This window comes from Elephas maximus, chromosome 1 (assembly GCF_024166365.1).
Source record: "Elephas maximus indicus isolate mEleMax1 chromosome 1, mEleMax1 primary haplotype, whole genome shotgun sequence".
Classification (NCBI taxonomy): Eukaryota; Metazoa; Chordata; class Mammalia; order Proboscidea; family Elephantidae; genus Elephas; species Elephas maximus.
Window position 1 is genome coordinate 235333711 of NC_064819.1, and position 13092 is coordinate 235346802.

The 13092-nt window shown below is 40.2% G+C and overlaps 1 protein-coding gene across 3 annotated transcripts in view; it reads left to right on the forward strand.

The window, feature by feature from the left end:
* Positions 1-13092, forward strand: part of PACRG (parkin coregulated) — a 601449-nt gene that overhangs the window by 428528 nt on the left and 159829 nt on the right. The window lies entirely within an intron of this gene.

Sequence of the window (13092 nt, forward strand, 5' to 3'; positions counted from 1 at the left end):
ATCCTGCCGCCCCTGGAGGGTGAACCCCAGCTGCTACTAGAATCTGGTGCACACAACTATCACCACTACTTCTCTAGGTGGATAGGTGACAGTCTGCATCACACACTTGATGACCCAAAATCAGATTCTACTCAAGAATAGTGAATGGACTCAGGCATATATATCTGGTAACAGCCCAAACCAGCTGGTAATGGGTCATAAGTGAGTCAAGGGCTACAACAGTCAAGACAGCGCAATCTAGTAGCCCATCTACGTATATTGAAAGAAAGCAAAACAAGATAAGACTCAGTGAGCAAATATAGAATAAATCACTACAATATCTTAGTGATGACTCAGAGACAGCAGTCAATATCAAACCACATAAAGAAGCAGACATGACTGCTTCTACAACCCCCCAAACTAAAGAATCAAAATCTTTCCCAAATGAAGATACAATCCTGGAATTGCCAGATACAGAATATAAAAAACTAATTTACAGAATGCTTCAAGACATCAGGGATGACCTCAGAAATGAAATGAGGCAAGCTACAGAAAAAGCCAAGGAACACACTGATAAAGCAGTTGAAGAACTAAAAAAGATTATTCAAAAACATAGTGGAAAAATTAATAAGTTGCAAGAATCCATAGAGAGACAGCATTCAGAAATCCAAAAGATTAACAATAAAATTACAGAATTAGACAATGCAATAGGAAGTCAGAGGAGCAGACTCGAGCAATTAGAATGCAGAGTGGGAAATCTGGAGGACCAGGGAATTAACACCAATATAGCTGAAAAAAATCAGATAAAAGAATTTTAAAAAATGAAGAAACCCTAAGAATCATGTGGGACTCTATCAAGAAGGATAACTTGCATGTGATTGGAGTCCCAGAACAGGGAGGGATAACAGAAAACACAGAGAGAATAGTTGAAGATCTGCTGACAGAAAACTTCCCTGACATCATGAAAGACGAAAGGATATCTATCCAAGATGCTCATCGAACCCCATTTAAGATTGATCCAAAAAGAAAAACACCAAGACATATTATCATCAAACTTGCCAAAACCAAAGATAAAGAGAAAATTTTAAAAGCAGCCAGGGATAAAAGAAAGGTCTCCTACAAGGGAGAATCAATAAGAATAAGTTCAGACTACTCAGCAGAAACCATGCAGGCAAGAAGGCAATGGGATGATATATACAGAGCACTGAAAGAGAAAAACTGCCAGCCAAGGATCATTTATCCAGTAAAACCCTCTCTGAAATATGAAGGCGAAATTAAGATATTTATGGATAAACACAAGCTTAGAGACTCTGCAAAAACCACACCAAAGCTACAAGAAATACTAAAGGAAATTGTTTGGTCAGAAAACCAGTAATATCAGATACCAGCACAACACAAGGTCACAGAACAGAGCAGCCTGATATCAACTCAAATAGGAAAATCACAAAAACAAATTAAGATTAATTAAATAAAAAAAAAAAACGCTCAAAACAGGGAATCATTGAAGTCAATATGTAAAAGACCACAATAATCAAAAAGAGGTACTAAATACAGGTGGCACAGAACTGCCATATGGAGAGGGCTACAAGGCGATATAGGACAATGCAAGTTAGGTTTTTACTTAGAAAAATAGGGGTAAATATTAAGGTAACCACAAAGAGGTATAACAACTCCATAACTCAAAATAAAAGCCAAGAAAAACATAACGACTCAGCAAACATAAATTCAACTACTATGAAAATGAGGAACACGCAATTTACAAAGAAAAATGTCTCAGCACAAAAAAGTAAGTGGAAAAATGAAATTGTCAACAACACACATAAAAAGGCATCAAAATGACAACACTAAACACTTATTTATCTATAATTACGCTGAATGTAAATGGACTAAACGCACCAATAAAGAGACAGAGAGTCTCAGACTGGATAAAGAAACACGATCCGTCTATATGCTGCCTACAAGAGACACACCTTAGACTTAGAGACACAAACAAACTAAAACTCGAAGGATGGAAAAAAATATATCAAGCAAACAATAAGCAAAAAAGAGCAGGAGTAGCAATATTAATTTCTGACAAAATAGACTTTAAACTTAAATCCACCATAAAGGATAAAGAAGGACACTACATAATGATAAAAGGGACAATTGACCAGGAAGATATAACCATATTAAATATTTATGCACCCAATGACAGGGCTGCAAGATACATAAATCAAATTTTAACAGAACTGAAAAGTGAGATAGACACCTCCACAATTATAGTAGGAGACTTCAACACACCACTTTCGGAGAAGGACAGGACATCCAGTAAGAAGCTCAATAGAGACACGGAAGACATACTTACAACAATCAACCAACTTGACCTCATTGACTTATATAGAACTCTCCACCCAACTGCTGCAAAGTATACTTTTTTTTCTAGTGCACATGGAACATTCTCTAGAATAGACAACATATTAGGTCATAAAACAAACCTTTGCAGAATCCAAAACACCGAAATATTACAAAGCATCTTCTCAGACCACAAGGCCATAAAAGTGGAAATCAATAACAGAAAAATTAGGGAAAAGAAATCAAATACTTGGAAACTGAACAATACCCTGCTAAAAAAAGACTGGGTTGTAGAAGACATTAAGGAGGGAATAAAGAAATTCATAGAATGCAACGAGAATGAAAATACTTCCTATCAAAACCTCTGGGACACAGCAAAAGCAGTGCTCAAAGGCCAGTTTATATCGATAAGTGCACACATACAAGAAGAAGAAAGAGCCAAAATCAGAGAACTCTCCCTATAACTTGAATAGAAAGTGAGCAACAAAAGAATCCATCAGGCACCAGAAGAAAACAAATAATAAAAATTAGAGCTGAACTAAATGAATTAGAGAACAGAAAAACAATTGAAAGAATTAACAAAGCCAAAAGCTGGTTCTTTGAAAAAATTAACAAAATTGATAAACCATTGGCCAGACTGACTAAAGAAATACAGGAAAGGAAACAAATAACCCGAATAAGAAACGAGATGGGCCACATCACAACAGGCCCAAGTGAAATTAAAAGAATCATATCAGATTATTACAAAAAATTGTACTCTAACAAATTTGCAAAACTAGAAGAAATGGATGAATTCCTAGAAAAACACTACCTACCTAAACTAACACAATCAGAAGTAGAACAACTAAATAGACCCATAACAAAAAAAGAGATTGAAACGGTAATCCAAAAACTCCCAACAAAAAAAAAGCCCTGGCCCGGATGGCTTTACTGCAGAGTTCTACCAAACTTTCAGAGAAGAGTTAACACCACTACTACTAAAGGTATTTCAAAGCATAGAAAATGACGGAATACTACCTAACTCATTCTATGAAGCCACCATATCCCTGATACCAAAACCAGGTAAAGACATCACAAAAAAAGAAAATTACAGACCTGTATCCCTCATGAACATAGATGCAAAAATCCTCAACAAAATTTTAGGCAATAGAATTCAACAACATATCAAAAAAATAATCCACCACGATCAAGTGGGATTTATACCAGGTATGCAAGGCTGGTTTGATATTAGAAAAACCATTAATGTAATCTACCATATAAATAAAACAAAAGACAAAAACCACATGATCTTATCAACTGATGCAGAGAAGGCATTTGACAAAGTCCAACACCCATTTATGATAAAAACTCTCACCAAAATAGGAATTGAAGGAAAATTCCTCAACATAATAAAGGGCATGTATACAAAGCCAACAGCCAACATCACTCTAAATGGAGAGAGCCTGAAAGCATTTCCCTTGAGAACGGAAACCAGACAAGGATGCCCTTTATCACCGCTCTTATTCAACATTGTGCTAGAGGTCCTAGCCAGAGCAATTAGGCTAGACAAAGAAATAAAGGGCATCTGGATTGGCAAGGAGGAAGTAAAATTATCTCTATTTGCAGATGACATGATCTTATACACAGAAAACCCTAAGGAATCCTCCAGAAAACTACTGAAACTAATAGAAGAGTTTGGCAGTCTCAGGTTATAAGATAAACATACAAAAATCACTTGGATTCCTCTACATCAACAAAAAGAACATCGAAGAGGAAATCACCAAATCAATACCATTCACAGTAGCCCCCAAGAAGATAAAATACTTAGTAATAAATCTTACCAAAGATGTAAAAGACCTATACAAAGAAAACTAAAAAGTACTACTACAAGAAACTAAAAAGGACCTACTTAAGTGGAAAAACATACCTTGCTCATGGATAGGAAGACTTAACATAGTAAAAGTATCTATTCTACCAAAAGCCATCTATACTACAGTGCACTTCTGTTCCAAATTCCAATGTCATTTTTTAATGTGATGGACAAACAAATCACCAACTTCATATGGAAGGGAAAGAAGCCTCGGATAAGTAAAGCATTACTGAAAAAGAAGAACAAAGTGGGAGGCCTCACTCTACCTGATTTCAGAACCTATTATACAGCCACAGTAGTCAAAACAGCCTGGTACTGGTACAACAGGCACAGAGACCAATGGAACAGAATTGAGAACCCAGATATAAATCCATCCACGTATGAGCAGCTGATATTTGACAAAGGACCAGTGTCAGTTAATTGGGGAAAAGATAGTCTGTTTAACAAATGGTGCTGGCATAACTGGATATCCATTTGCAAAAAAATGAAACAGGACCCATACCTCACACCATGCACAAAAACTAACTCCAAGTGGATCAAAGACCTAAACATAAAGACTAAAACGATAAAGATCACGGAAGAAAAAATAGGGACAACGTTAGGAGCCCTAATACGAGGCATAAACAGAATACAAAACATTACCAAAAATGACGAAGAGAAACCAGATAACTGGGAGCTCCTAAAAATCAAACACCTATGCTCATCTAAAAAGACTTCACCAAAAGAGTAAAAAGACCACCTACAGACTGGGAAAGAATTTTCACCTATGACATCTCCGACCAGTGCCTGATCTCTAAAATCTATATGATTCTGTCAAAACTCAACCACAAAAAGACAAACAACCCAATCGAGAAGTGGGCAAAAGATATGAACACACACTTCACTAAAGAAGATATTCAGGCAGCTAACAGATACATGAGAAAATGCTCTCGATCATTAGCCATTAGAGAAATGCAAATTAAAACTACGATGAGACTCCATCTCACTCCAACAAGGCTGGCATTAATCCAAAAAACACAAAATAATAAATGTTGGAGAGGCTGCGGAGAGATTGGAACTCTTATACACTGCTGGTGGGAATGTAAAATGGTACAACCACTTTGGAAATCTACCTGGCGTTATCTTAAACAGTTAGAAATAGAACTACCATACAACCCAGAAATCCCACTCCTCAGAATATACCCTAGAGAAATAAGAGCCTTCACACGAACAGATATATGCACACCCATGTTTATTGCAGCTCTGTTTACAATAGCAAAAAGCTGGAAGCAACCAAGGTGTCCATCAACGGATGAATGGTTAAATAAATTGTGGTATATTCACACAATGGAATACTACGCATCGATAAAGAACAGTGACGAATCTCTGAAACATTTCATAACATGGAGGAACCTGGAAGGCATTATGCTGAGTGAAATTAGTCAGAGGCAAAAGGACAAATATTGTATAAGACCACTATTATAAGATCTTGAGAAACAGTATAAACTGAGAAGAACACATACTTTTGTGGTTACGAGGCGGGGAGGGAGGGAGGGTGGGAGAGGGGTTTTTTACTGATTAGTTAGTAGATAAGAACTACTTTAGGTGAAGGGAAGGACAATACTCAGTACATGCAAGATCAGCTCAACTGGACTAGACCAAAAGCAAAGAAGTTTCCGGGATAAACTGAATCCTTCAAAGGTCAGCGGAGCAAGGGCGGGGGTTTGGGGACCATGGTTTAAGGGGACTTCTAAGTCAACTGGCAAAATAATTCTATTATGAAAACATTCTGCATCCCACTTTGAAATGTGGCGTCTGGGGTCTTAAATGCTAACAAGTGGCCATCTAAGATGCATCAATTGGTCTCAACCCACCTGGATCAAAGGGGAATGAAGAACACCAAGGTCACACGATAACTATGAGCCCAAGAGACAGAAAGGGCCACATGAATCAGAGACCTACATCATCCTGAGACCAGAAGAACTAGTTGGTGCCCGGCCACAATCGATGACTGCCCTGACAGGGAGCACAACAGAGAACCCTTGAGGGAGCAGGAGATCAGTGGGATGCAGACCCCAAATTTTCACAAAAAGATCATACTTAATAGTCTGACTGAGACTATAGGAATCCCGGCGGTCATGGTCCCCAAACCTTCTGTTGGCCCAGGACAGGAACCATTCCCAAAGACAACTCATCAGACATGGAAGGGACTGGACAGTGGGTAGGAGAGAGATGCTGATGAAGAGTGAGCTACTTGTATCAGGTGGACACTTGAGACTGTGTTGGCATCTCCTGTCTGGAGGGGGGATGGGAAGATAGAGAGGGTTGGAAGTTGGCAAAATTGTCACGAAAGGAGAGACTGGAAGGGCTGACTCATTACGGGGAGAGCAAGTGGGAGTATGGAGTAAGGTGTATATAAACTTATATGTGACAGACTGACTTGATTTGTAAACGTTTGCTTGAAGCTCAATAAAAATTAAATAAATAAATATTATTATTGATATTTGGAAAAAAAAAAAAAACACCATGGCTTGGGTCAAGTGCACCTTAGTCCTTAAAGTGACATCTTTGCTTTCTAACACCTTGTTGTTGTTAAGTGCTGTTGAGTCGGTTCCGACTCATAGCAACCCCATGCACAACAGAACGAAACACTGCCCGGTCCTGTGCCATCCTTACAATCTAACACCTTAAAGAGGTCTTTTGCAGTAGATTTGCCTAATGCAATGCATCATTTGGTACATATTTAAATAGGTAGATAAATAATTGCAAGTGGTGAAAGAATTTACAGATCTGGACTATTGATTTTAAACCTATGAATACTCTGTATCAGCAGTAAATAAATATTGTGATTAATTTTTTAAGTGTTTGGGAATCAAAGCACAGCCTTTCTTATATGAGCAGAAATTGCTTAAATAACCATTATTTCAGATGTTTCTTTCTCGTTTTTCTGTTTTCGTGCACAATTGTGAAGTTCCAAATTAGGAAGGAAAAAAAAAATGTTTGACTGAAAAAACACAAAATATTTGTTTTAGAAAATACTAAAGCCTTATTGGTGGAGGGTAATTAGAAGTTAAAAATTGGGTCACAGTAAAATTAACAAAATAGTGTGTGTTTGTTTGTTTGAATTCCCACTTGTTCTGTAACAACCCTAATCCTCCTCACATTCCTCCGAATATCTGAGTCACACGCGCGCGCGACACAGTCCTTCCAGCTTCCGTTTGGTTTCTGCCAATCTCTCCCTCTCCTGCTCCATCTGGCTCGGCAAGAGAATCGCCTCTGAATCTGCCAGGGTGGCCGTCCCGGCCCCAGCCCGCACTCTGGGCAGCTACTGAACCAAGGCCCCCGTTCGTGCTGCCAAGGTAGGGATTTTCTCCTGGGTCTGGACGAGTCCTCACAACTTCCTGGTCCTGCCTCAGGCCCATCTGGACTCTGAGAGGCCGCTATACTCCCCTCTTGCCCTCCCCTAGTTACAAGGCTCCTAGGCCAGAACACAGAGCTGCTTGACCATCTTCTTAAACCTTTCAATATGGCAGGAATCCAGGGCTAGGCTGCAAGGCCATCAGGTTAGCAAACATTGCAGTGTTCAAATTCGTTCTCTCACCCACTGGCCCGCTGGTGTTTGACCTTTGACTCTAGTGAAATAGGCTTAGAGATAGAACCCAGACTTAAATTACAGTTATTCACATTAGCTAAGTACCTCAGACAAGTCACTTAACCATTCTGAGCCTCTCAATATTGACCCTATTGACTTATAGAGCTCCTGTGCTTTGACAAGGTAATGCACGCTCGGGTCATGTAGGTGTGTGTGCATGCGTGCAGTGTGGCAGGGGGTGTATATGTATGTATGCAAACTGAAAAACACTGACAAGAGTTTGCTGTTGCGTTTGCAACAGAAGTTTGACTCCAAAAGCAGTTACTATCTACCCATTGGGTGCCTTGCACATCTGCTCAGTTCTTCTGGAGTTTAAACAGTGCTAAGACTTTGTCCCTGTCCCCAGGGACATGCAGTCCACCATGGGTCATCCTTCCATCAGCACGGTGTATGATGAGGGCTCCTGTTGCCATTGGGTCAATTTCGGCTCATAGCAACACTGTAGGACAGAGTAGAACTGCCCTATAGGATTTCCAAGGCTGTCATCTTTGAGGAAGCAGAGTGCCATGTCTTTCTCCTGAGGAGTGGCTGGTGGGTTCCAACCATGGCCTCTCAGGTAGCAGCCAAGCACTTAACCACCACACCACTAGGGTTCCCTGTTGCAAAGTCATTCCAAAAAGGAGCTTTTGACAGGGCTGATGAAGGATAGCCTGCAGAGGGACAAGGTTCCTCTAGATGGACGTGAAGCAGACGTCCGGCAGAGGGACAGCATAGCATGGCTGCAGGAAGTTAGCATGTGGTGCATAATCAGAACACGGGTCAGTAGTGCCCAATGCCCAGAGTGTCTGCCCTCGGGGACTGAGACAGGATGAGGAGGAGGAGGCTCTGGGCAGCTACTGAACCAAGACCCCCATTCATGCTGCCCAAGTAGGGCTTTTCTCCTGGGTCTGGACAAGCCCCCTCAGCTTTCTGGTCCTGCTGCAGGTCCATCCGTCCTCTGTGGGGCTCCTCTGCTCCCCCCTTGAGAAGGCTCAACTGGTCACAAGTGAACACTAAGCCAAGGAGTCTTGATTTCATACAAACTCTAGTGAGGAACAGCGACAGGACTGGTCCATGCATTCCATCAGCCTCCACATGGCACTGTCTGCCTGGGGCACCGGGTGCAGCGAAGGCTCTGGAAGCAGAAGACTGCAGTTCTGGGGAAGAACAGATGCACGTGCCAGAGATGCCATCCTCCCGATCATGCTTATTGGAGGTGAGCAGAGAGGGTCAGGCAGCCCAGCACAGAGTCAGCTCTCCCACCTGCAGTGTCAGGAAGGCGATCAGCATCCCAACCTCGGAGATGTGGCCCATGAGGCCTGCAGGATGAGAACTGATGGGAGAAAGAGCAAGGGTCGAGGGGAATATCAGTCAGAGACCTCAGAAAGGGTCCAGGGCAAGGGCAGGGGAGCCTCACGTAGGCCAGGCAGGTGGGGGTGGGGAGAAAGGATGAATGGAAGGCAACATTGGATCTACAGCACCATTTGCTCTTTTTTTGTTGTTGTTGTTTGTTTTTTACACAATTCATTAAATACAGGATATCTTGGAAAAAAAAACTTTATTACTCCAATATAATAAGTTTCTTTTTTGTGTGTTTAAGTTTTCACTGGTTTTGCCCATGTTATGTTGTAGTTGTTAGGTGCCATCGGATTGGTTCTGACTTACAGAGACCCCATGAGCAACAAAACAAGACACTGCCTGGTCCTGCGCCAGCCACACAAGTGCTGATATGCTTGAGGCAATGGTTGCAGCCAGTGCGTCAATCCACCTCGTTGAGGGTCTTCCTCTTTTTAGCTGACCCCCTACCAAGAGTGATGTCCTTCTCCAGGGACTGATCCCTCCTGATAACATGTCCAAAGTATGTGAGACAGAGTCTCACCATCCTCACTTTTTAGCAGCGTTCTGGCTGCACTTCTTCCAAGACAGATTTGTTCATTCTTCAGGCAGTCCATGGTACATTCAGTATTCTTCACCAACACGTAATTCAAAGGCGTCAGTTCTTCCTTGGTTTTCCTTATTCATTGTCCATCTTTCACATGCATATGAGGTGATTCAAAATACAGTGGCTGGGATCAGGCGCACCTCAGTCCTCAGGGTGACATCTTAGCTTTTTAACACTTTAAAAAGAGGTCTTTTGCTGTAGATTTGCCTAATGCAATACATTGTTTGATTTCTTTCTTGACTGCTGCTTCCATGGCTGTTGATTGTGGATCCAAGTAAAATAAAATCCTTGACAACTTCAATCTTTTCTCTATTTATCATGATGTTGCTCATTGGTCCAGTTGTGAGGATTTTTGTTTTCTTTATGTTGAGGTGCAATCCATACTGAAGGCTGTGGTCTTTGATCTTCATCAGTAAGTGCTTCAAGCCCTCTCCACTTTCAGCAAGCAAGGCTGTGTCATCTGCATAACACAGGTTGTTAATTAGTCTTCCTCCAATCTTGATGCCCCATTCTTCTTCATATAGTCCAGTTTCTCAGATTATATGCTCAGAATACAGACTGAATAAGTATGGCAAAAGGATACAACCCTGACGCACACCTTTCTTCATTTTAAACCATGCAGTATCCCCTTGTTCTGTTTGAACAACTGCCTCTTGGTCTATGTACAGTTTCCACGTGAGCACAATTAAGTGTTCTGGAATTCCCATTCTTCACAATGTTAACCATAATTTTTATGATACACACGATGGAATGCCTTTGCATAGTCAATAAAACACAGGGAAACATTCTCTCTGTTGTGCTCTGCTTTCAGTCAAAATCTGACTGACATCTGACATCAGCAATGGTATCCCTCTTTCAGGGTCCTTTTCTGAAGCTGGTTTGAATTTCTGGTAGTTCCCTGTTGATGCACTGCTGCAACTGTTTTTGAATTATTTTCAGCCCATGGGCTCCCTTAATTCCATCCAAATTCAAATTTAATATGAAACAGATGCCGTGTTTTTAGTAACGTATGCACTCAGACCCTGGGCTGCAGTGGGACGGAGCAGGCTCTGGGCAGCGCCTTCCTCGGCAGCCCTCTGCATCTGCAGCAGCCGCACAGAGTCTGTCTTCTCCCCGCTCTCCTCTTCGACTGCTATGTGTGTTTCATTTGCCACGAACAACAAGAAATGTCGATTAGAACCCACCCTTTATTTCAGCAGCAGAGTTATTTGGTTAATTGGTGTATTGATATCCCAAGAACTGCTTACTGTGCCAAGGTATTAAGAATAAGTAGACAAGGGGCAAATTAAACTTTGAATCACCTGTTCCTTTGGGCAAAATACATAAAGCAAATTGACTGCGACCAAATGTCATATTATTTACATGGCATGCACAATTTATTTCCTAAAAATGTACTCAGCAAAAGATTTGAATTTGCTCTTAAGCGTATAATGGGTGCCACTTAATAGTGAAGCCCTCTGATACCTTCTCTCTATAATTAAATCATATGGGGAAATGTCACAAAGCAAAATAAAATGTATTTATTTCAGCCATATCTTCCCACAGTATAACATGAAGTCTGAGAAAAAAAAAATAATTAAGCATTTTTATGCCATCTGTGCTGGGTAGGGGATGTGTTTACCAAGCTCGTCACTGTAAAATATTCCATTTTGAATTAAGCATAGTCTACTTATTACTTTTTTTTTACTTATTACTAGGAAACCCTCCTGGTGTAGTGATTAAGAGCTACAGCTGTTAACCAAAAGGTCAGCAGTTCAAATTCACCAGGAGCTCCTTGGAAACCCCATAGGGGGCAGTTCTAGAAAGTGTCGACTGGGTGAGCACAAAGTCAGACAAAATTCCCAATCTCACAGAATATTTGTTTTTTCTTCTATGCTGTGTTGTGGCCAAACTAGCCTACCGTAAGGTCTTTTGATAAATTTCAAGAAGCTCAAAAGAGAGGAATCATAAAAAAATCGTATTCATGTTAAAATCCCTGTACTTTTTCATCTGAATAAAGATCTGAAAATATTTTCAAACAGTGGAAATGATAGTTTCTCATAAGCAGAATATGTATCATTGTGACAACTTGGATGAAAATGCTTATTGGGCCTGATAATCCCTTGTTGCAGGTGAACAGCTAAACTGTCTGATCAAAGCTTGGGCTGTTTCAGTTCGCTTAGGAAGCAGTCACACCCATTAAAACGCCTACCTTTCAAACAAAATAACGCAAAGGCTTAAATGTTGCCATTATTATGACCAAATTCTATGAATGCTTATAGAAAATTTTATTCCCTATATTCAATGAAAGGGAGCCTAGTGGTGCAGTGGTTCAGCACTGGGCTGCTAACCAAAAGATGGGCAGCTCGAACCCACTAGCCCATCCAGGGGAGAAAGATGTGACAGTCTTGTTTTACAGCTTTGGAAACCCTATGGAGCAGTTCTGCTCTGTCCTACAGGGTTGCTATGAGTCAGAATCTACTCAATGACGGTGTTTTGTTTTGTTTTGTTTTGATATTCAATCAGGCCCTTTCATAGTTAATGAGATACGAATATCCCATTAATTTGTTGGAGGGCCCGGTGATTGACTCGGAGAAGCACAAGAAAGTCATAGTTTAATTAAACACTTATTTACTAAGTATCTCTGGTCTATATTATCCTTATGAGTTTTTTGTTTTCCCCAAGTTGATGTATACTGTGGCATTGTTTTGAGACACATGTGAATAATAAAATGTAGCGTACTTTACAAGTGAAAAGTACTTTGTAAATAGGTTCTACTCCTTATACATCTTCCTAGATCAATAATATTCATTATTCATATTAAAAATTTTAAACCTAGTTACATTAAGAAGATATAACTTACCTGAAAATAATAAAACATGAAGTACCATTTTGAGCATGATTATACAGAAAAGCCATGATTTTCCTGAAATGGAAAAAAAATATACAAGTTTGCCATAAAATCCAAGGACTAGATTTATTTACTTCATTATCTTGATTCTCCTCAAAACTCTGGAAGTATTTAAAGTTCCACGGATTTTTGAGGTCCCGCGTCCTTTAACACTGACCCCACCATTCCTCTGAAGCCATTTTTGGCAATGACAATGTACGTGAAAGTGATGTATAAACTATTAAATGAGACACAAGGCTTAATCATTGTCACTAAGTATATTATTATCATTAAAATTGTGGCCGTTATTCTTTTCAATATTGATCCTGGGGGTTTCTAACTGAGCACAGAACCTTTTCCTCTGTCATTTTCTTTTACTTTAGCATTCTTTTGTACACTGCCTTTGAAATTGACGTTAAATGTTTTCTCTCTGGCTTACACCTTCCCCCTTTTACTAATCAAACCCTGTGGTGTATGGCAAGATTTTCATCACAGGGATCCTACAGGGAAAT